Here is a 22857-nt window from a genome sequence, read left to right on the forward strand (position 1 = left end):
TTGATTAGGGATAGTCAGCACAGTTTTGTGAAGGGTAGGTCGTGCCTCACAAACTTTATTGAGTTCTTTGAGAAGGTGACCAAACAGGTAGATGAGAGTAAACCGGTTGATGTGGAGTATATGGATTTCAGCAAGGCATTCGATAAGGTTCCCCACAACAGACTATTGTACAAAATGCAGAGGAATGGAGTTGTGGGAGATATTGCAGTTTGGATCGGAAATTGGCCTGCTGAAAGAAGACAGAGGGTGGTAGTTGATGGGAAACATTCATCCTGGAGACCAGTTACTGGTGGTGTACCGCAAGGGTCGGTGTTGGGTCCACTGCTGTTTGTCATTTTTATAAATGACCTGGATGAGGGCGTAGAAGGATGGGTTAGTAAATTTGCAGATGACACTAAGATAGGTGGAGTTGTGGATAGTGACAAAGGATTGGTTGCAGAGAGACAGAGATAAGCTGCAGAGCTGGGCTGAGAGGTGGCAAATGGAGTTTAATGCAGACAAGTGTGAGGTGATGCACTTCGGCAGGAGTAACCAGAAGGCAAAGTACAGGGCTAATTGTAAGATTCTTAGTAGTATAGATGAGCAGAGAGATCCCGGCGTCCATGAACACAGATCCTTGAAAGTTGCCACCCAGGTTGACAGGGCTGTTAAGAAGGCATACAGTGTTTTAGCTTTGATTAATAGAGGGATCGAGTTCCGGAACCGAGAGGTTATGGTGAAGCTGTACAAAACTCTGGTGCGGCCGCACTTGGAGTATTGTATACAGTTCTGGTCACCGCATTATAAGAAGGATGTGGAAGCTTTGGAAAGGGTGCAGAGGAGATTCACGAGGATGTCGCCTGGTATGGAGGGAAGATCTTACGAGGAATGGCTGAGGGACTTGAGGCTGTTTTCATCAGAGAGAAGAAGGTTGAGAGGTGACTTAATTGAAACACATAAAATAATCAGAGGGTGAGATAGGGTGGATAGGGAGAGCCTTTTTCCTAGGATGGTGATGGCGAGCACGATGGGGCAGAGCTTTAAATTGAGGGGTGAAAGATACAGGACAGATGTCAGAGGTAGTTTCTTTACTCAGAGAGTAGTAAGGGAATGGAACGCTTTGCCTGCAACGGTAGTAGATTCGCCAACTTGAGGTACATTTAAGTGGCCGTTGGACAAGCATATGGACGTACATGGAATAGTGCAGGTTAGATGGGCTTGAGATCGGCATGACAGGTCAGCACAAGATCGAGGGTCGAAGGGCCTGTATTGTGCAGTAATGTTCTATGTTCTATGGCTAGCTCTCCCTGTGCTCCGTGTGATTTAACTTCCCTACTGGACTACTGTGAGGAACCTTCTTGAACGCCTTACTGAAACCCATATACGTCCATGTTTCTGCCTTAATCAATGCTCTTCATTACTACTTTAAAAAACTCATTCAAATTACGAGTTATGATTTCCTGTGCACATGTGTCCTCGGATCCCATGGACTGTTCCCTGTTCTAACAGTCTTCAAATGGGGAATCTTGTCAAAAGCTTTGCTGAAGCCCAAGTAGACTGTGTCAAATGCATTGCCCTCATCCACACACCCAGTTAGCTCTTCAGTCATAGATTCATACAGCACAGAATCAGGACCCTCACTCCTAATCATCTGTACTGATCAGGTGTCCCAAACTTAACCAGCCCCATTTGCCTGCGTTTGGTATCCGTCTAAACCTTTCCTAATTGTGTACCTGTCCAAATGTCTTTCAAATACAGAAATTTTATCTGCCTCTACCACGTCTGTTGGCAGCTCATTGCATTCACGCACCACCCTCTGTGTGGGAAAAGTTGCCTGTCAGGTCACTTTTAAATCTTTCCCCTTCACATTTGAACCTACTCCCTTCTAGCTTTGGACTCCCCTACCTTGGTTATTCCCCTTATCAATGCCCATCATGATTTTTTATACCTCTGGAAGTCACCCCTTCGTCTCCGATACTCCAGGGAAAAAGTCTGAGCCTATCCACCACTCCTCATAAACCCTCCAGTCCCGGCAATGACCTTTTGTAATTATTTTTGCACTCTGTATAGTTTAACAGCATTCTTCCTACGGCAGGGTAACCAGAATTCACTGAAGTATTATGACATAGAACATAGAACATTACAGCGCAGTACAGGCCCTTCGGCCCTCGATGTTGGGCCGACCTGTGAATCCAACCTGAAGCCCATCTAACCGACACTATTCCATTACCTTCCATATATTTAGCAATGTTCATTTAAATGCCCTTAAACTTGGCAATCTACTCCTGTTGCAGGCAGGGCATTCCGCACCCACACTACTCTCTGAATAAAGAACCTCCCTCTGACTTCTGTCCCATATCTATCTCCCCTCAATTTAAACCTATCTCCACTCGTGCTCGCCATCACCATTGAGGAAAAAGACTATCGCTGTCCACCTATCTAATCCTCTGATTATCTTGTATGTCTCTATTAAGTTGCCTCTTCACCTTCTTCTGACAAAAACAGCCTCAAGTCCCGAAGCTTTTCCTCATAAGACCTTCCTTCCACACCAGACAAGATCCTAATAAACCTAATAATCCTTCCGAAAATGTGGCGATCAGAACTGTACGCAATACTCCAAGCGCGGCCGCACCAGTGTTTTGTACAGCTGCAACATGACCTCATGGCTCCGAAACTCAATCTCTGTACCAATAAAACGTAACACGCCGTACGCCTTCTGAACAAGCCTATCAATCTGCGTGGCAACTTTCAGGGATCTACGCACATGGACACCGAGATCTCTCTGCTCATCCACACCACCAAGATTCTGGGCAGCACGGTGGCTCAGTGGTTCGTACTGCAGCCTCGGGCAATTGTCTGTGTGAAGTTTGCACGTTCTCCCCGTGTCTGCTTGCATTTCCTCCTGGTGATGCGGTTAAGGTGGATAAGGGAGGGGAGGGGAATATGTGTCTAGTGGTGGCATCCTGCTGGTGGTGGTGGAAATGGTGCCTGAGGTTGGGATGGGTGTGGGCATGTGGGTTGATAGGTAAGGTCAAGTGGAACCTTATTGCTATCTTGGGAGGGAAGAGAAAAGGTGAGGGCAAAAGTGCTGGGTTGGACACAGTTGAGGGCCCTGTTGACCACGGAGCCGGAGAATCCTCAGTTGAGGAAGAAGGTGGACATTTTGGCCTCATGAGAACATGTTCGATGGAAATGGAGGAAGTGAGAGAAGAGGTTGGAGTCTTTACAGAAAGTGGGGTGTGAGGATATATAGACCAGGTAGCTGTGAGAGTCAGAGAGTTTGTAATGGATATTAGTGCGAAGCCTACCCCCAGGAATGGAAGCAGAAATGTTGAGGAAGGGAAGGGTGGAGTCAGAGATAGAGCAGGTGAAAGTGAGGGCAGGACGGAAATTGGAGGCGAAGTTGATGAAGTTTTCCAATTTCAGACGAGAGAGAAGCAGCCGGATGATATCTTTGATGTATCGGCGAAAGTGTTTTGGGTGGGAATGTTCCACGTACCCCGTGAAGAGACAGGTATAACTCGGGCCCACGCAGGTGCCCGGAGCTGCTCCTCTTACCCGAAGAAAATGAGAGGAGTTAAACAACAAGTTGTTGAGGGTGAGGATGAGGTCGACCAAGTGGAGGAGGGTGGTGGTGGGAGGGGAATGTTCAGGTCTTTGCTCCAGGATGAAGAGGACAGCCCTAAGAACCTCCCGGTAGGGAATGGATTTGTAAAGGAATTACACTTCCATGGTAAAGAGGACGCAGCTGGAACCGGCAAACTGTTGTTTCTAAACCTGCGTAAGATGTCAGAGTATTTCTGGATGTATGTGGGCAGGGCTTGGACCAGGGGACAGAAGATTGAGTCAAGGTCGGAAGAGATGAGTTCTGTGGGGCAGGAACAGGCTGAAACAATGGGTCTGCCAGTACAGTCTCATTTGTGGATTTTTCGGGGGACGTCGGAGCAACCTGTGGGGAGCTGTGGCCTTTCAGCTTGGAAACAGAGGGGGAAGATCACCGGATAGACCAAGATCAGTTACTGTAGTAGATACAATGGCCCAGTGCGGTCATGGTCCAGGAGAAGTCGGAGGAGGTATCTGAGAGCTGGCGCTCAGCCTCTGCAAGGTAGACTTCAGCTCACCAGACCACAACAGCACCACCTTGTCGGCAGACTTAATAACAAAGTCAGGGTGAGATATGAGTGCATGGAGGGCAGTCAGTTGGGCAGGACGTAGGTTGGGTTTGGTGTGGGGAACAGAGAAATTGAGGTGATATCACGTCGACAGTTCTCAATGAACAGATTGAGTGCACCTGCATCCCCACCTTAACAATTCTGCACTGAGGGTGTCTGCACTGAGGGGTGCCATTAACTGTATATTTTTCCGTAATAGTTGATTTCCCAAAGTGGAGCATCTCACATTTAATGGATTAAAATCCACTTGCCGTTTCTGCAACTGATCTGTATCCTTTTATGACGTCTACACTCATCACGATTCTCCCAATCATTCTATTGTCTGCAAACTTGCTAACCCATCCATCTATATTTTCACCTCAGTCATTTTGTATCGACCACAAACAGCAGAGGTCCCAGCACAGATCCCTGCGGAACACCAATCGTCCTGGATCTACAGCCTGAAAAGCACCATTCCACCTCTTGCCTCTGTCTTCTCTGGGCAAGCCAGTTGTGAATCCAAGCATCCAAGCCACCATGGACTCGGTGCATCTTAATTTTCTGGATGATCCTATCATGAGGCACCTTGTTGAAAGTATTGCTAAAACCATGAAAACAATATCCACTGCTCTACCTTCATTGATCACATTCGTCACCTCCTCAAAAAATTCAGTCAAGTTAGTAAGACATGACCTGCCCTGCACAAAGCCATGCTGACTGTCCCTAATGAGGCCATGCTGTTCCAAATACAGATAAATACAATCCCTAAGAATTCTCTCCAATAGCTTCCAATGAACGATGAGAAACTCGCTAGTCTATAGTTTCCTGGATTGACCCTATTTCCCTTCTTGAACAGAAGAAGAACATTTAGCAACTTGCTAATCCTCCAGTACCCCTCCAGTGGCTACCAAGGATACAAAGATATTGCTGAATGCCCCGACAATCTCCTCTCTCACCTCGCTCAAAAACCTTGAGGAGATACCTTTGGGTCCTGAGGACTTATCCACCTTAATGCTCTTTGTTGATCTCAAAATGCTGTTATCATATGAGCATGCTCCACACAAATCCCACTCTCCTCCACACCCTTCGCCTGAGTGAATAGTGATGCACGGTACTCATTTCCAATCTTGCCCACAGCCTCTGCTTCCAAACACAAGTTCCCTCCTTTATCCTGAATGGTCGTACCTTCTTGCTATTTATCCCCTTGTTTTAGATGTATGCACAGAATGCCTTGGGATTTCCTTCAACCCTCCTTGCCAAGGTCATTTCATCGCCTTTCTTTTTCTGCTTTCTTTATGTCGGCCCTGTTCGATTTTAGCTTCCTAAACCTGACATATTTCTGTTTTTTGCCCATTTGACTAACTTCACAACCTCCCCAATTATCCAAGGGTCTTTTACCTTGCCATCCTTGTCCTTCCTCCTTCCTGATCCTAAACTCATAAGCAGGCCTTTAAACAATTCCCATATGGCAAATGTAACAGCTCCTCCCAATTAACACTCCCCAGCTCCTACCTAAAATTGATATAATTTACTCTCCCCCAAGGTCCTGACTTATACTTCTTCATAGCAATCTTAAAATTGAAGGAGTTGTGATCACTATTTCCAACATGCTTTCCCACCCTTCTCACCAGTTACCTGACCAGGACAAAGTCCAGTATAGCCCATCTTCTATCCACATAGTGTGTCAAGAAACTCTCTTGGATAGACTTAACAAATTCAGCCTCATTTAAACTCTTGTTGTAAGGGAGTCCCAGTCAATACCGGGGAGGTTAAATTCACTGACTGTGACAACTCTGACTTATTGCATCGTTTCAAAAGCCGCCTACACATTTGTTCCTCAGTGTGTCAGTGGCAACAGGGGAGCAGGCTATTAGTTTAATCTGATCAGAGTGATTTGGTCTATCTTATTTTTGAACGCTACCTCTATTGCCTGAGTGGGCAAGCCCTCCAGAATGTCCTTTCTAGGTACAGATGGAACATTTGCCACAGGTTAGGAGTGCACCTCCTTCTTGTATCTTTCCCTCTATCTTGTCTAAAGCAATGAAACCCTGGAACATTGAGCACCCAGTCCTCTCTCTGTCTCAACCAAGCCTCTGTAATGGCCTCAACATCAGAGTCCCATGTACGGATCCAGGCTCTAAGCTCATCTGCCTTACCTGTAATACTCCTTGCAGTGAAATAAACATATTTCAGCGTGTTCGTGCCATCGTGTTCATGTACCTGTGTCTGACTGCCATTCTTTTCTGATTTATTGGTCCTAGCATGTACCTGCGATCAATTCATCTGCTTGCTGACCTGCTGCTCTGGTTCCCAGCTGCCTGCCGGTCTTTAAATCCTCCCAAGTAGCCCTAGCAAACCTCCCTGTGAGGGTATTTGTTCCTGTTCAGTTTAGGTGCAACCCATCCCTCTTACACAGGTCACCCCTTGCCCAAGAAGCGGTCACAATTATCCATGAACCTGAAAGCCTGCCCCCAGTACCAGCTCCTTAACCAATGCATTCATCTCACCTATCTTTCTCTGACTTAACTCACTAACATGTGGCACTCGTGGCAACCCATAAATTATTACCCTCTAGGTCCTGCCTTTCAGCCTCTTTGCTAACCCCTTGTACACAGTCCACAGGATCTCATCCCTCTTTCTACCTACGTCATTGGTACCAATGTGCACGATGGCCTCTGGCTGCTCACCTTCCCCCTTAAGAATTTCTTGCAACCACTCAAAGATGTCCTTGACCTTGGTACCAAGGAAGCAACACACAGCCCTGGTATCTCAAATGTGGCTACAGAAACTATGCCCCCAACGAATGAGTCTCCAACCACAATCACTCACTTGGATTTGCCTGACCCTGTCCCACAGCAGGGCAGGTTGTACCACGGACCTGGCTGCTGCTGATTATCTAACCCTTCCAGTTTAGCTTTAGATCAGTGTTAACCTTGATGAAGTGGATAGCCAAGCACCTCAGTGGTCTACAGTACAGGAGAAATAAATTCTTTAGCTCACGGATTCTGTGAGAGTCAAAGACAAGCACTGAATTGTTCTTACCTCATTTCCAACACCTGGCCCATTGCCCTGCATGGCTTGGATAACACTTGCACATTTAAAAAAAATGTAAGGATGATGTGAGGCTAAGGACATGGAATTTTGTGATATGGTCATATTCGCTCTTGTTGGAGCTGATTGCTGCTTAGCACTTGTATGGTGCAAATGTTACTTATCCTTTATCAGGCCAAGCCTGATCGTTGTCCAAGTCTCACTGTATATTCTCATCGTTGACTTCACTGTTGGAAAAGTCATGAATTCTGCTAGACACCTGGACAATATTCAATGAACATTCATGTCTCCACTTTGGTTCAAGTGAAGACATGACTTCAACCAGTGCAGGTATCCAGTGAATGCCACTGACTCAATTTTCCATTCCTCTGCTTCACTCCACATTCAATCTGAAGTTGCCTTGGTGGAAATGACAGATTGCACTTTCCTTCCTTTTCAAGCTCAGGATCTCTGATCATATTTGTGGTAAATCCTGAATGAGGTTACGAGAAGTGTGGCATGACGAAAAGTAAACTGAACCTTAGTGTGCAGCTGTTTGACAGCACTGTCATCCAGATGTTGCATTACTTTGCTGATGATTGAGAAGACATTGAGGTCATAATTGGTCAGGACAATTTGTCTGCCGATTGCGTGATAGGTCATCTTTCTCTGAAATGTGAGTGTTGCAAGTGTTTAAAAATATACTAGAAAACATTTACTGTTGGTGTGGTGACGTTGGGGCACATTGTTCCAATACAGTTTGTGGGATGCTGCCAGGTGCCATGGCATTTGCAGTATCCGGAACATTCAGTCTTGTCATTGCATGAAATAATTTGAATTGTGTGTAAGTTAAGATCTGTGATGCCTCCTCAGGATGAGGGCAAGAAGATCATCCAGACTGATGCTATGAATGGTTTCATCTGCTCCTTCACCTTTGTTCATAACATCTTGTAATAACTGCCATGTAGCCTGATGAGAAACTAAAGCTCACCTTGATTCATTTGCATTCGAAGGTGCCTATTTTTCCCAAACAAAAGGACCCATCACTGAGCGGGAAGTATGGAGAATGTTATAGACATCAGTGGTGAGATAATGCTGGATCTTGACCAGAAAACCATTGTTGTGTTGGTGAAATGCAAACAAAAATCTATATGATGTAAACTTTATTCTCAGCTAATCCCTTTCTCAAATGACAGATTCTGATGTCGGTAACTGGAAAGCCTCCATTGTTGGAGGACGAGAAGCCGTATCCAATTGAAGCAGCACAGGCTTCTGCGATGACTGTGGAAACCACTGCTTATGCCTTGCTTCAAGCATTGTCAAGGAATGATATTGACTATGCAACACCGATTGCGAGGTGGCTAACGATGCAACAGAACTATGGTGGTGGGTTTCACTCGACGCAGGTAAATGCTTGAGATCACAAGAACAGGCATTCAGATATTTCCATTGATCATGTTACTAACTGGTGGTTGTTGCTGTTTGCAATCAAACTGGACACTGCATTTTCATCTGCACGTTTGGTGCATTGGCACAAATTCCAGTTCTTCAGTGGTGTGAATCCTTGGTTAAATTCTTACATGCACTTTGTCTGTGCATCACTTTTCCTTTTGGCATTGTCCTTTAAAAGTTCCTGTTTCTGTAAACCTTCACTTACTTGTCGTAGGATCATTGAGGGACAGCAGAATAGAGTGCCGTGGCAATGGAACAGACCCTTCAGCAAATTGTATGTGCCCTCACAAGATGCAAGTCCCGAACTATTCTCATCACATTTCCCAGCACTCGACCCAGAGCCTTGTATGCCTTGGCATCGCAAATGCCCAATCAAAGACTTGTTAAATGTTATCACGGTTTCCGCCTCGACCACCCACACAGTCGGTGCGTTCCACATTCTCACCACAGTTTGGGTGCAAAAACAAGTAAGCTTCCTCAAGAGATAGTAGGAACTTGACAATGCTGGAGAATCTGAGAGAACAAGGTGTAGAACTGGATGAACACAGCGGGCCGAGCAGCATCAGAGAAGCAAGAAAGCTGACGTTTCGGGTCGAGACCCTTCTTCAAAAATCGGGGAGGAGAAGGGGATTCTGTAAAAAATAGGGAGAAGTGGGGAGGCAGATAGAAGATTGGTAAAGGAGAAGATAGGTGAACTGTCCTGTGCTGTCCACTCACTGTCCCCTGCTCCAGAATCATAGAATAAGAGAATTCTCCAGAATTAGACCATAAGGCCATGAGACATAGGAGTGGAAGTAAGGCCATTCGGCCCATCAAGTCCACTCCACCATTTAAATCATGGCTGATGGGCATTTCAACACCACTTCCCTGCACTCTCCGCGTAGCCCTTGATTCCTTTTGAGATCAAGAATTTGTCGATCTCTGCCTTGAAGGCGTCCAACATCCCAGCCTGCACTGCACTCTGCGGCAATGAATTCCACAAGCCCACCACTTTCTACCTGAAGAAATATCGTCTGATTTCAGTTTTAAATTGAGCCTCTCGAATTTTAAGGCTGTGCCCACGGGTTCTCGTCTCCCCTGCTAACGGAAACAACCTCCTAGCGTCCACCTCTTCTAAACCATACATTATCTTGTAAGTTTTTGTTAGTTCTCCCCTCCACCTTCTAAACTGTCGTGAGTACAATCCCAGGATCCTTAGCCATTCATCATAGGTTAAGCCTACCATTCCAGGGATCATCCGTGTGAATTGAACAAGCACTTCATTCCATTGTGTCTGTAACCACTGAAGCCACACTAAGTTCACATTCGGCTCATGTTTTAGCAATAGGCCCGTTGCCTTGAATGTTATTTCATTTTAAGTGCTGTACCAACCCTTTTTCTTTCATGTGAAAAGATTATCCACCACCTCAACTAAAGTCCCAGACAATGAATTCCAAACACCCAGCACCTTCTGGGTGTCTTTTCTTTCCTGAAATTCCTTCTGAGCCTTTTAGCTTAAATGTATGTATCTCTTCCCCAGGGTTCCACAGGGCTCTGTCCTTGGGCCTCTACTGTTTGTAATTTTTATTAATGACTTGGATGAGGGGATTGAAGGATGGGTCAGCAAGTTTGCAGACGACACAAAGGTCGGAGGTGTCGTTGACAGTGTAGAGGGCTGTTGTAGGCTGCAGCGGGACATTGACAGGATGCAGAGATGGGCTGAGAGGTGGCAGATGGAGTTCAACCTGGATAAATGCGAGGTGATGCATTTTGGAAGGTCGAATTTGAAAGCTGAGTACAGGATTAAGGATAGGATTCTTGGCAGCGTGGAGGAACAGAGGGATCTTGGTGTGCAGATACATAGATCCCTTAAAATGGCCACCCAAGTGGACAGGGTTGTTAAGAAAGCATATGGTGTTTTGGCTTTCATTAACAGGGGGATTGAGTTTAAGAGTCGTGAGATCTTGTTGCAGCTCTATAAAACTTTGGTTAGACCGCACTTGGAATACTGCGTCCAGTTCTGGGCGCCCTATTATAGGAAAGATGTGGATGCTTTGGAGAGGGTTCAGAGGAGGTTTACCAGAATGCTGCCTGGACTGGAGGGCTTATCTTATGAAGAGAGGTTGACTGAGCTGAGTCTCTTTTCATTGGAGAAAAGGAGGAGGAGAGGGGACCTAATTGAGGTATACAAGATAATGAGAGGCATAGATAGAGTTGATAGCCAGAGACTATTTCCCAGGGCAGAAATGGCTAGCACGAGGGGTCATAGTGTTAAGCTGGTTGGTGGAAAGTATAGAGGGGATGTCAGAGGCAGGTTCTTTACGCAGAGAGTTGTGAGAGCATGGAATGCGTTGCCAGCAGCAGTTGTGGAAGCAAGGTCATTGGGGTCATTTAAGAGACTGCTGGACATGTATATGGTCACAGAAATTTGAGGGTGCATACATGAGGATCAATGGTCGGCACAACATTGTGGGCTGAAGGGCCTGTTCTGTGCTGTACTGTTCTATGTTCTATGTTCTATGTTTCCCCTTGGCCCCCCGACCTCCCACCCCATGAATGGTCGTTCTGCTTCCCTCACCTAGACCCATCAGAATGCAGACCATTTTTTCAGGACCTTCTTCAACCTTCTCTATTCGGAAGAAAACAAGCCAACCTTATCCAGATAAAACAGTGATGCTGCCTGGCCTGCAGTGTTCCTCCAGCTCCACGCTGTGTTATCTCAGACTCCAGCATTGACAGTTCCTGTTATCTCAAACTTATCCAGACTCTCCATCGAGTTAAAATGCTTCACCCCCCTCAGAACATCCTGATGAATGTCCTCCACACATGCTCAAATGCAGTCACCTCTTTTCTATAATGAAGAGACCATTAGAACATAGAACATTACAGCGCAGTACAGGCCGTTCGGCCCTCGATGTTGTGCCGACCTGTCATACCGATCTGAAGCCCATCTAACCCACACTATTCCATGTACGTCCATGTGCTTTTCCAATGACGACTTAAATGTACCGAAAGTTGGCGAATCTACTACCGTTGCAAGCAAAGCATTCCATTCCCTGACTACTCTCTGAGTGAAGAAACCGCAATGTCCAGTTTAGAACAACAAGCTCACAAGAGAGATGACCTGGTTTTAGATATCATTCGGGACCACAGACTCAGAGACAAAGCAAGACTACTCTGCGATTTGATGTAGAAACTGCTGACACTCCGAAGCCTGCAGCCCTCCTCCAATTCTCAAGTCAGAAGTGTGTCAATGACGGTGCAGATCCAACAACACTGAAAACAATCTTGAGTCTAGGCCAAAGCAGCCCCTTGATTGGCACCGTATCCATTCTCTCCACAGCCAACTCCAAGAGACAATAATGTGTCCCTGTACAAGATGCACTGCCACATTTTTTACCCACTATTCTGACACACACCTTTCCAGACTTAGACAACTCATCTTCAAGGACAAGGACATCAGACATGGTAGCACGAACCCCAGTAAAAATCACTTCCAAGCTACTCACAAACTTATTTGGAAATGAATGGTTGTTACTGAGTCAATCTTCGTAATCTCTTTTGGAACAGCATTGTGGGTCTCTGTACAGCAACATGAAGCTGTTCAAGAAGTCAGTTCATGCTGGACAATCAGCAACAGCTATGTCTCATTAAAGAATAAATAAATCGGAAAGAAATCCATCTGAGAGTCACAGGCAAATGCGTACTTTCTTTGTTCACTCAGCAGATTGTGGGCTATTACCAATTTTGAAAATGACAAATGAAGCTTTTGTTTGGGTGGGTATTGACAGCAGCTGCCCCCAAAATAAAAAAAATTGGGAACTGCAGATGCTGGAGAATCCAAGATAACAAAGTGTGGAGCTGGATGAACACAGCAGGCCAAGCAGCATCTCAGGAACACAAAAGCTGACATTTCGGGCCGAGACCCTTCATCAGAAAAGACGGAGGAGGAGACGGTTCTGAAATAAACAGGGAGAGGGGGAAGGCAGATTGAAGATGGACAGAGGGGAAGATAGGTGCAGAGGAGACAGACGAGCAATAAAGAAGGAGAGGATCAAATATGAAGGTAGGCTAGCTAGTCATATTAGAAATCACGGTGAAAGCTTCTTTCAATACATAAGAAACAAACATGTGGCAAAAGTAGACACTGGGCTGCTCCAAATTGATGCTGGAAGGCTAGTGATGGGAGATAAGAAAGTAGCTGAAGGACTTAATAAGTATTTTGTGTCAGTCTTCACAGTGGAAGACATGAGTAGTATGCCAACACTTAGGGAGAGTCGGGGGCAAAGTTGAGTATGGTAGGCATTACAAAAGAGGAAGTGCTAGAAAAGCTAAAAGGTCTAAAAATTGCTAAATCTCCTGGCTCCGAAGGGCTACATCCTAGAGTTCTGAGGAAGGTGGCTGAGGAAATAGCAGAGGCTTTGGATGTGATCTTTCAAAAGTCCCTGGAGTCAGGGTAAGTCCCAGATGATTGGAAAATTGCTGTTGTAACCCCCTTGTTTAAGAAAGGATCAAGGCAAAAGATGGAAAATTACAGGCCGATTAACCTGACCTTGGTAGTTGATAAAATTCTTGAATCATTGTCAAGGATGAGATTTTGAAATTCCTGGAAGTGCAGGGTCAGATTAGAACAAGTCAGCATGGATTTAGTAAGGGGAGGTCGTGCCTGCCAAACCTGTTAGAATTCTTTGAAGAGTTAACAAGTATGTTAGACCAGGGAAACCCAGTGGATGTTATCTATCTAGACTTCCAAAAGGCCTTACATAAGTGTCTCACGGAGGCTGCTGAGCAAGGTGAGGGCCCATGGTGTTCGAGATGAGCTACTGGCTTGGATTGAGGATTGGCTGTCTGATCGAAGGCAGAGAGTTGGGATAAAAGGCTGTTTTTCGGCATGGCAACCGGTGACGATTGGTGTCGCAGGTTTCCGTGTCGGGGCCGCAGCTGTTCACCTTATGTGTTGATGATCTGGATGAAGGTACCGGGGTCATTCTGGCGAAGTTTTCCGATGATACGAAGATGGGTAGACAGGCAGGTAGTACTGAGAAGGTGGAGAGGCGGCAGAAAGAGTTAGACAGTTTAGGAGAGTGGTCCAGGAAATGGCTGATGAAATTCAATGTGAGTAAATGTGGGGTTTTGCACTTTGGTAAAAAGAATACGGGCATGGACTATTTTCTAAATGGTGAGAAAATTCGTAAAGCTCAAGTACAAAGGAATCTAGAAGTGTTGGTCCAGGATTCTCTAAAGGTTAACTTGCAGGTAGAGTCCGTAATTAAGAAAGCGAATGTAATGTTGTCCTTTCTCGCAAGAGGGTTGGAATATAAAAGCAGTGATGTGCTTCTGAGGCTTTATAAAGCTCTAGTTAGGCCCCATTTAGAATACCGTGTTCAATTTTGAGCCCCACACCTCAGAAAGGACATACTAGCCCTGGAGCGTGTCCAGCGGAGATTTACACGGATGATCCCTGGAGTGGTAGGTTTGACACGGCTAAGGATCCTGGGATTGTACTCATCAGAGTTTAGAAGGTTGAGGGGAGATCTAATAGAAACTTACAACATAATGTCTGCCTCGGAAGGGTTGGACACTAGGAAGTTGTTTCCGTGAGGTCGGGAGACTAGGACCCGTGGGCACAGCCTTAAAATTAGAGGGGGTAAATTTGAAACGGAAATGAGATGACATTTGTAAAGCCAGAGAGTGGCGGGCTTGTGGAAATCATTGCCACGGATTGCAGTTGGGGCCAGGACGTTGGATGCCTTCGAGGCAGAGATCGACAAATTCTTGATCTCATGAGGAATCAAGGGCAACGGGGAGAGTTCAGGGAAGTGGAGTTGAAATGCCCCTGAGCCATGATTTAAATGGCGGAGTGGATTTGATGGGCTGAATGGCCCTACTTCCACTCATATCTTATGGTCTTAAGTTAAAGGGCCGGACATGAAGCCAGCAGAAGTGAGTGTCGGTGGGGAGGGAGGGGATAGGTCAGTCTGGGGAGGACGGACAGGTCAAGGGTGTGGGAAGAGGTTAGCAGGTAGGGAATGGGGGCTTGGCTTGAGCTGGGATGAGGGGATTGGGAAGAGGAAGAACAGATTAGGGAGGTGGGGATGAGCTGGGCTGGTTTTGGGATGCAGTGGTGGGAGGGGAGATTTTGGAGCTTGTGAAATCCACGTTGATAGCATTGGGCTGCAGAGCTCCCAAGGCTCAGTTAAGGAAGGAAAATAAACACTGGTCAGTCAGTCATACATCCAGCAAAAAAATTTGATTTTTTTTAAAAAATAGGATGCATCTGTTAATCAAGTGGCAAAGCATTATCGAGTTTTCAGAAGATTTGTAGCTCAGGGTTGAGGTTCTGGATGTAAGATTGCTCACTGAGCTGGAAGGTTAGTTTGCAGACGTTTCAACCCCGTTCCGGGTAAAATCATCAGGGAGCATCCGGGGAAGCGCTGGAGTTAGGTCCCGCCTTCTCTTTGTGTTCCGGTTTCCTCGGGTTGGTGATGTCATTTCCGGTTCCTTTTCTCAGCGGATGGGAGGTGGATTTGGCGCCAACGTGTTCTCCCAAGTGTAGTTTGTGTGTGGCATGAACTGCCAGAGGAGCGGCAGAGGCTGTTATACTCACAGTATTGAGAAGTCACCTGCAGGGACACATGAATAGGAAGGGGCTGGAGGGATATGGGCTCCAGGCTGGCAAACAGAACAAGTCAGTTACGGTGTAATAAAATGTGAGGCTGGATGAACACAGCAGGCCAAGCAGCATCTCAGGAGCACAAAAGCTGACGTTTCGGGCCTAGACCCTTCATCAGAGAGGGGGATGGGGGGAGGGAACTGGAATAAATAGGGAGAGAGGGGGAGGCGGACCGAAGATGGAGAGTAAAGAAGATAGGTGGAGAAGGTGTGGGTGGGGAGGTAGGGAGGGGATAGGTCAGTCCAGGGAAGACGGACAGGTCAAGGAGGTGGGATGAGGTTAGTAGGTAGCTGGGGGTGCGGCTTGGGGTGGGAGGAAGGGATGGGTGAGAGGAAGAACCGGTTAGGGAGGCAGAGACAGGTTGGACTGGCTTTGGGATGCAGTGGGTGGGGGGGAAGAGCTGGGCTGGTTGTGTGGTGCAGTGGGGGGAGGGGATGAACTGGGCTGGTTTAGGGATGCAGTGGGGGAAGGGGAGATTTTGAAACTGGTGAAGTCCACATTGATACCATATGGCTGCAGGGTTCCCAGGCGGAATATGAGTTGCTGTTCCTGTGTCTGGTCGGCCTGGAGGAGTTGGACTGAAGGGTCTGTTTCCCTCCTGTACAACTCGACGACTCTGTCTCTCTCTCTCTCATTTTCTCCAAACCCACCCCCCGCCACACACACAATCTCTGTCTCTCCATCTCTCTGTGTGTGCCTCACTCTATGTCTCTGTCTCTCTGTGTCGTCTTGTCTCTGCCACCTCGCTGTGCACTTCTGTCTCTCTCCTCTCTCACTCTGTCTCTTTGGTCTCTGTGTGCGCCCCTCTCTATCTCTCGTCTGGTATCTGGCTCCCTCTGTGTGTGCTTCTGCCGTTCTCTCGCTCCGTCTCTCCCTGTGAACTTGTCTCTCCCCCCCCCACGCCCCACTCTTCCCCGTCTCTCCCCCCCCACTCTTCCCCCCCACCCCCCACTCTTCCCCCCCCACCCCCCACTCCCCACTCATCCCCCCCCACCCCCCACCCCCCACTCTTGCCCCCCCCACCCCCCACTCTTGCCCCCCCCACCCCCCACTCTTGCCCCCCCCACCCCCCACTCTTGCCCCCACCACCCCCTTCCCCGTCTCTCCCCCCCCACTCTTCCCCGTCTCTCCCCCCCCACTCTTCCCCGTCTCTCCCCCCCCCCACTCTTCCCCATCTCTCCCCCCCCACTCTTCCCCGTCTCTCCCCCCCCACCCCCCACTCTTCCCCGTCTCTTCCCCCCGACTCTTCCCCGTCTCTCCCCCCCGACTCTTCCCCGTCTCTCCCCCCCCCACTCTTCCCCGTCTCTCCCCCCCCACTCTTCCCCGTCTCTCCCCCCCCACTCTTCCCCGTCTCTCCCCCCCCCACTCTTCCCCGTCTCTCCCCCCCCACTCTTCCCCGTCTCTCCCCCCCCACCCCCCACTCTTCCCCGTCTCTCCCCCCCCACCCCCCACTCTTCCCCCCCACCCTCCACTCTTCCCCGTCTCCCCCCCCCACTCTTCCCCGTCTCTCCCCCCCACCACTCTTCCCCGTCTCTCCCCCCCCACTCTTCCCCGTCTCTCCCCCCCACTCTTCCCCGTCTCTCTCTCCCCCCCACCCCCCACTCTTCCCCCCACACCTCCCACTCTTCCCCCCCCACCTCCCACTCTTCCCCCCCCCACCTCCCACTCTTCCCCCCCCACCTCCCACTCTTCCCCCCCCCACCCCCCACTCTTTCCCCCCCACCCCCCACTCTTCCCACCCCCCACTCTTCCCACCCCCCACTTTTCCCCCCCCACCCCCCACTCTTCCCCCCCCACCCCCCACTCTTCCCAACCCCCACTCTTCCCACCCCCCACTCTTCCCCCCCGACCCCCCACTCTTCTTCCCCACCCCCCACTCTTCTTCCCCACCCCCCACTCTTCTTCCCACCCTCACCCCCCACTCTTCTTCCCCCCCCACCCCCACCCACTCTTCTTCCCCCCCCACCCCCACCCTTCTTTCCCCCCCCACCCTTCTTCTTCCCCCCCCACCCTTCTTCCCCCCCCACCCTTCTTCCCACCCCCCACTCTTCTTCCCACCCCCCACTCTTCTTCCCACCCCCCACTCTTCTTCCCACCCCCCACTCTTCTTCCCCCCCCGACCCCCCACTCTTCTCCTCCCCCCCCCCGACCCCCCACTCTTCCCCCCATCTCTCTTCCTCTTTATCTGAGCCTCTCCACCCGCTCAGCAGGGAGCGTTGTGAGTTTTTTTGAACAAAGTTTAAAAATCTCTGTTTAAACCCAACCCAGCCGCAATCAGACTGCATTTCTAATCCCCTCTCTCTCTCTCACACACACACACAGAGTCTGTCTCTTTCTCCCTCTCAGTCAATCCCCGTCCTCTCCTGTTCCTACTCACGCCTTTCCCCCCTCTCCCTCGGCGACGAGTCCGCTGTCTGGAACCCTTTTCCCGGGAGGGTTCTGAGGACCCAGCTGTTCGGCAGTGGGGATCATCGCCCCACACTCCCGGACCCCTACAACCTCCTGTTCTCCAGCGGCCTCCAGCATGACCACCGGGCTGGGAGCAGGCATCCGGGCTGCTGGAGCGCTCGCTGCTCAGTGGCTCGGCCCTGCGCCGCCTGTGCCGGGAGCGGGGATCCGAGGTGGGAGAAGGCCTCTTCGCCCGGCTCCTGGGCACAGCCACCTGCCTGAACAGCTGCCTGGCACCGAGCCCGAGCACCTGGCCACGGGTCCGCGACGCCTTCCGTAGCTGAGCAGCCTACAACTATCTCCTACTGCAAGGTAAGTTGGGGGTGGTGGTTTGGGGTGAAGGGAGGATTGGGGACATGAGCACGGTCCCTGTTTCACATCCTGCGCCGCTCCTGTCCCAAAGTGAGGGATTGGGAATGGATGTTTTGGGGGTGAGAATTCCCCTCCCCGGGTGAGGGGAAGGCTGGGGACGTTGGGAGGGTGTCTATTATCCAGCCCTGCGCGGGTTTCCGTAGCCGAACAGCCTACAGCTCTCGTACTACAAGGTAAAGGGAAGGAGGCGGATGGGATGGGGTGGGATGGGGTGGGGTGGGGGTTAGAGGATAGCCGTTCTGGAAGCTAGGGGACATGGGGAGAGCCACTATCGTACAGCCCTGTGACTGAGTGGCCTACAGCCACTGCAAAAGGGTCGTGGTCAGGGTTGGGTTAGGAGAGGTTTGGGGTCACGGGCAGCGCCGCTTTCTGCAGCCGAACAGCCATTGCCACAAGATTGGATGGGAGGGGGTGTTTCAGGAGCGAAGGGATGCCCCCTCCACCCGCCGCTGTGGGAAGTAGGATCTTTATCGCACAGCCCTCCGTAGTCAAATAGCACCCCGGCGACAAGGTGAGAAGGCAGGAAGGGCTCCCTGGGATGAGGGAAGGACACCACCACTGTCAGGATCAGGTTTGGGGGGGTGGTAGTAGGGGGGGTGAACCTCCCTTCCTGGAGCTGAGGGGAGCTCCTGATGCCCTGCGCCAAGCGAACAGCCGAAATGGAGCCGCAGCTCTCCGACCTCAAGGGGACCCTGTCTCAGAAGCTGGAGCATTTCTAGCCGGAGCTCTGAGGGAAAGGGTCATCGCACCCAAAACGCTACCTCGGGACGTTTTCTTCACAGATGCTGAGCATTTCCAGCAACTTGTGTTTGCATTTCCACCCGGAGGTGGGTTTGTGGAGAGACACCATGGGAAGGGAATGGGTGTGGAGTTTGGTGAGGCAGTCACAGAGACTGTCGAGAGAGTGAGAGAGGCAACCCCTGTGTCAGGGTTTGGAAAATCTCCAGCAGTTCTTCATTTCTCTCTCAGCCGAAGGCGCTGCATGCTTTGGTTTCCTTTCCTCTTGTACTCTCTCCCCCTCTGAATAAAGCCAGAGTGAGTTTGTGGGGGATGAGAGAGAAGGCACAGGAAGATGGAAATAAGGGAACATAACAAGGGAGTGAAATTAGAGCCAGCAGAGGTGAGAGAAGGGAGAGAATCAGAGCGAGGGAGGAAGAGCAAGAAAACACAAACAAAGGAGAATGGGGGGTAACAAGGTGTTGATGTGGATGAACACAGCAGGACAAGCAGCATCAGGGACCCAGGGAAGCTGATGTCAGCCTGTCTGCTGTGTTCATCTCCTTTGCTACTGCCCCCCTCCCGTCGTCCCGCTCCTTTTCCCCCTCCCGTCGTCCCGCTCCTTTTCCCCCTCCCGTCGTCCCGCTCCTTTTCCCCCTCCCGTCGTCCCGCTCCTTGCCCCCCTCCCGTCGTCCCGCTCCTTGCCCCCCTCCCGTCGTCCCGCTCCTTGCCCCCCTCCCGTCGTCCCGCTCCTTGCCCCCCTCACGTCGTCCTGCTCCATCTGTCCCTCCCTCCGGCCATCCATTCTTCATAATTGGGCTCAGCCAGCAACATCCACATCCCGTGAATGTAAAAAGAATCCTCCAGGCTACCTGTGCCAATTGGATTCACAGTTTATTGTAACATCTTTCTTACAAGATCCGATTACCTCTTGGTCTCTCGACTGTCTGCTCTCCTGGACTGTATCTTCTGTCAGGGGATGTATGAATCTGAAACTGTCACAGCTGTGACGACTTTCCTTTGGTGTTCATATCTCTACCCAAACTGATTGTATATTTTGCCTGGGAGCCAGTTCGCTCAGTTGGCTGGTTTGTAATTCAGAGTGATACCAACAGCATTGAATCCTACACCTTGTGAAGTTACTATGAAGGAGTCTCCTTCTGAACCTGTCTCCTCATCTGAGGTGTGGCAACCTTCAATTTAAACCACCTCCAGTTATCTCTCTGTCGACTGTGAGAGCAGTCCTGTGGTCCCGTCTGGGACTATAGTGACTTTGAATCTGCAAACCAAGATAATTTCTCACCAATGTATTGATCTCATCTTTGACTCAATACACAAAACCAGAAAAATGAAACCCAATGAGATGAATTTTGGATCAGTAATTATACATGGCATAATTGGACAAAAAATGCATTCTTGTTAAAATAATTAGCAATTCAACCAGAAAGGCCACTAATGTGAATCCTGGATCTGTGTATCATTTGAAATTACTTAATTGTATAGTTTCAGTATTTGGCCACAAGATGGAGAATTCTGTTCAGGTGACGTTGTAGCCAGAAGGCAGAAAGATGATAGAAATGTTTGGAGAGATAGGGGCCAAGCGCAGGCAGGTAGAAATAGTTGAGTCTGGGATTGTGATCAGCATAGACTGGTTGGACCAAAGGATCTTTTTTCATGCTGTATGATTCTATGAAACTCAAGCTTAATTGTTCGAAACTCACATTCAGACATATCTAACCTTTATCATAATCTTAGAGAAAGATAGCGACTTCATCCCTCAGAATTGCAGACTCTTCAATTTTACATCCTCAAAGACATTTAGCAGGGATAGCATGGATTATAGAGTGAGTTGAGTAGATTGCTTCATTATTAATTCTTAACTAAATTTGATTTATTTTCCATTTTCAGACAACATCAGGTGAAGATGTACGTGATTTCAGCAAGGTGCTGAAAAGTAAGTTCAGATCCAAGAAATACTTCGCCAAACATCCTCGCTTGGGTTATTGACCAGTACAAACGGTTCTAGAAGGCGAGAACATTGAGACGCAAGTTTATTGATGTGAGATTTACTAATGTATCAATGCCCATTTGGGAGTTGACGTGCCCCCGCCGCCCTGACCCGCTCGCGGGGACGGTGCCCCCCGCAGCCCTGTCGCCCTGGCGGGGACGTGCCCCCCGCAGCCCTGTCGCCCTGGCGGGGACGTGGCCCCCGCAGCCCTGTCGCCCTGGCGGGGACGTGGCCCCCGCAGCCCTGTCGCCCTGGCGGGGACGTGGCCCCCGCAGCCCTGTCGCCCTGGCGGGGACGTGGCCCCCGCAGCCCTGTCGCCCTGGCGGGGACGTGGCCCCCGCAGCCCTGTCGCCCTGGCGGGGACGTGGCCCCCGCAGCCCTGTCGCCCTGGCGGGGACGTGGCCCCCGCAGCCCTGTCGCCCTGGCGGGGACGTGGGCCCCGCAGCCCTGTCGCCCTGGCGGGGACGTGGCCCCCGCAGCCCTGTCGCCCTGGCGGGGACGTGGCCCCCGCAGCCCTGTCGCCCTGGCGGGGACGTGGCCCCCGCAGCCCTGTCGCCCTGGCGGGGACGTGGCCCCCGCAGCCCTGTCGCCCTGGCGGGGACGTGGCCCCCGCAGCCCTGTCGCCCTGGCGGGGACGTGGCCCCCGCAGCCCTGTCGCCCTGGCGGGGACGTGGCCCCCGCAGCCCTGTCGCCCTGGCGGGGACGTGGCCCCCGCAGCCCTGTCGCCCTGGGGTGCAGTGACTGTGGGAGATGGTATGCAGTGACTGAGGGAAAGAAGATGCAGAGACTGTGGGAAATGGCATCCTGTGACTCAGGGTAATGGGATGCAGTGACTGAGCGGAATGGGATGCAGTGACTGAGGGGAATGGGATGCAGTGAGTGTGGGAAATTGAATACAGCGTCTGAGAGATACGGGAAACAGTGACTGATGGAAATGGGATGCAGTGAATGTGTGACATGGTATGCAGTGATTGAGTGAAATGTGATGCAGTGATTGAGTGAAATGCGATGCAGTGACTGAGTGAAATGGGCTGCAGTGACTGTTGGAAATGTGATGCAGTGACTGAGTGAAATGCGATGCAATGACTGAGTGAAATGGGCTTCAGTGACTGATGGAAATGGGATGCACTGACTGTGGTGAAGGAGATGCAGTGATTGAGTGAAATGGGATGCCGTGACTGAAATGAGATGCAGTGACTGAGGGAAATGGGATGCAGTGACTGTGGTGAAGGAGATGCAGTGATTGAGTGAAATTGGATGCAGTGACTGAGTGAAAAGGCATGCAGTGACTGAGGGAAATGGGATGCAGTGACTGAGGGAAATGGGCTGCAGTGACTGAGGGAAATGGGATGCAGTGACTGAGTGAAGTGGGATGCAGTGACTGAGGGGAATGGGATGCAGTGACTGAGGACAATGGGATGCAGTGACTGAGGGACATGGGATGCTGTGACTGAGGGACATGGGTTGCAGTGACTGAGGGACATGGGTTGCAGTGACTGAGGGACATGGGTCGCAGTGACTGAGGGACATGGGTTGCAGTGACTGAGGGACATGGGTTGCAGTGACTGAGGGACATGGGATGCATCGACTGAGGGACATAGGATGCAGTGACTGAGGGACATGGGATGCAGTGACTGAGGGACATGGGATGCATCGACTGAGTGAAATGTGATGCAGAGACTGAGGGAAAGGAGATGCTGTGACTGTGGGAAATAGGATGCAGTGAGTGTGGGAAATTGAATGCAGCGTCTGTGAGATACGGGAAACAGTGACTGTTGGAAATGTGATGCAGTGACTGTGGTGAAGGAGATGCAATGATTGAGTGAACTGAGATGCATTGACTGAGGGAAATGGGATGCAGTCAGTGAGTGAAATGTGTTGCAGTCACTGAGTGAAATGTGTTGCAGTCACTGAGTGAAATGTGATGCAGTGACTGAGGGAAATGTGATGCAGTGACTGAGGGAAATGGGATGCCAAGACTGAGTGAACTGGGATGCAGTGACTGATGGAAATGGTATGCAGTGACAGAGGGAAATGGGATGCAGTGT

At 50.0% G+C, this 22857-nt stretch overlaps 1 pseudogene; it reads left to right on the forward strand.

Moving 5' to 3' along the window:
• The window catches only part of LOC125450205 (utrophin-like), a 205451-nt pseudogene extending 184592 nt beyond the window's left edge, over positions 1–20859 (forward strand).
• Positions 20860–22857: the final 1998 nt, after the last annotated feature.

The sequence above is a fragment of the Stegostoma tigrinum genome, chromosome 32, assembly GCF_030684315.1.
Source record: "Stegostoma tigrinum isolate sSteTig4 chromosome 32, sSteTig4.hap1, whole genome shotgun sequence".
Taxonomy (NCBI): Eukaryota; Metazoa; Chordata; class Chondrichthyes; order Orectolobiformes; family Stegostomatidae; genus Stegostoma; species Stegostoma tigrinum.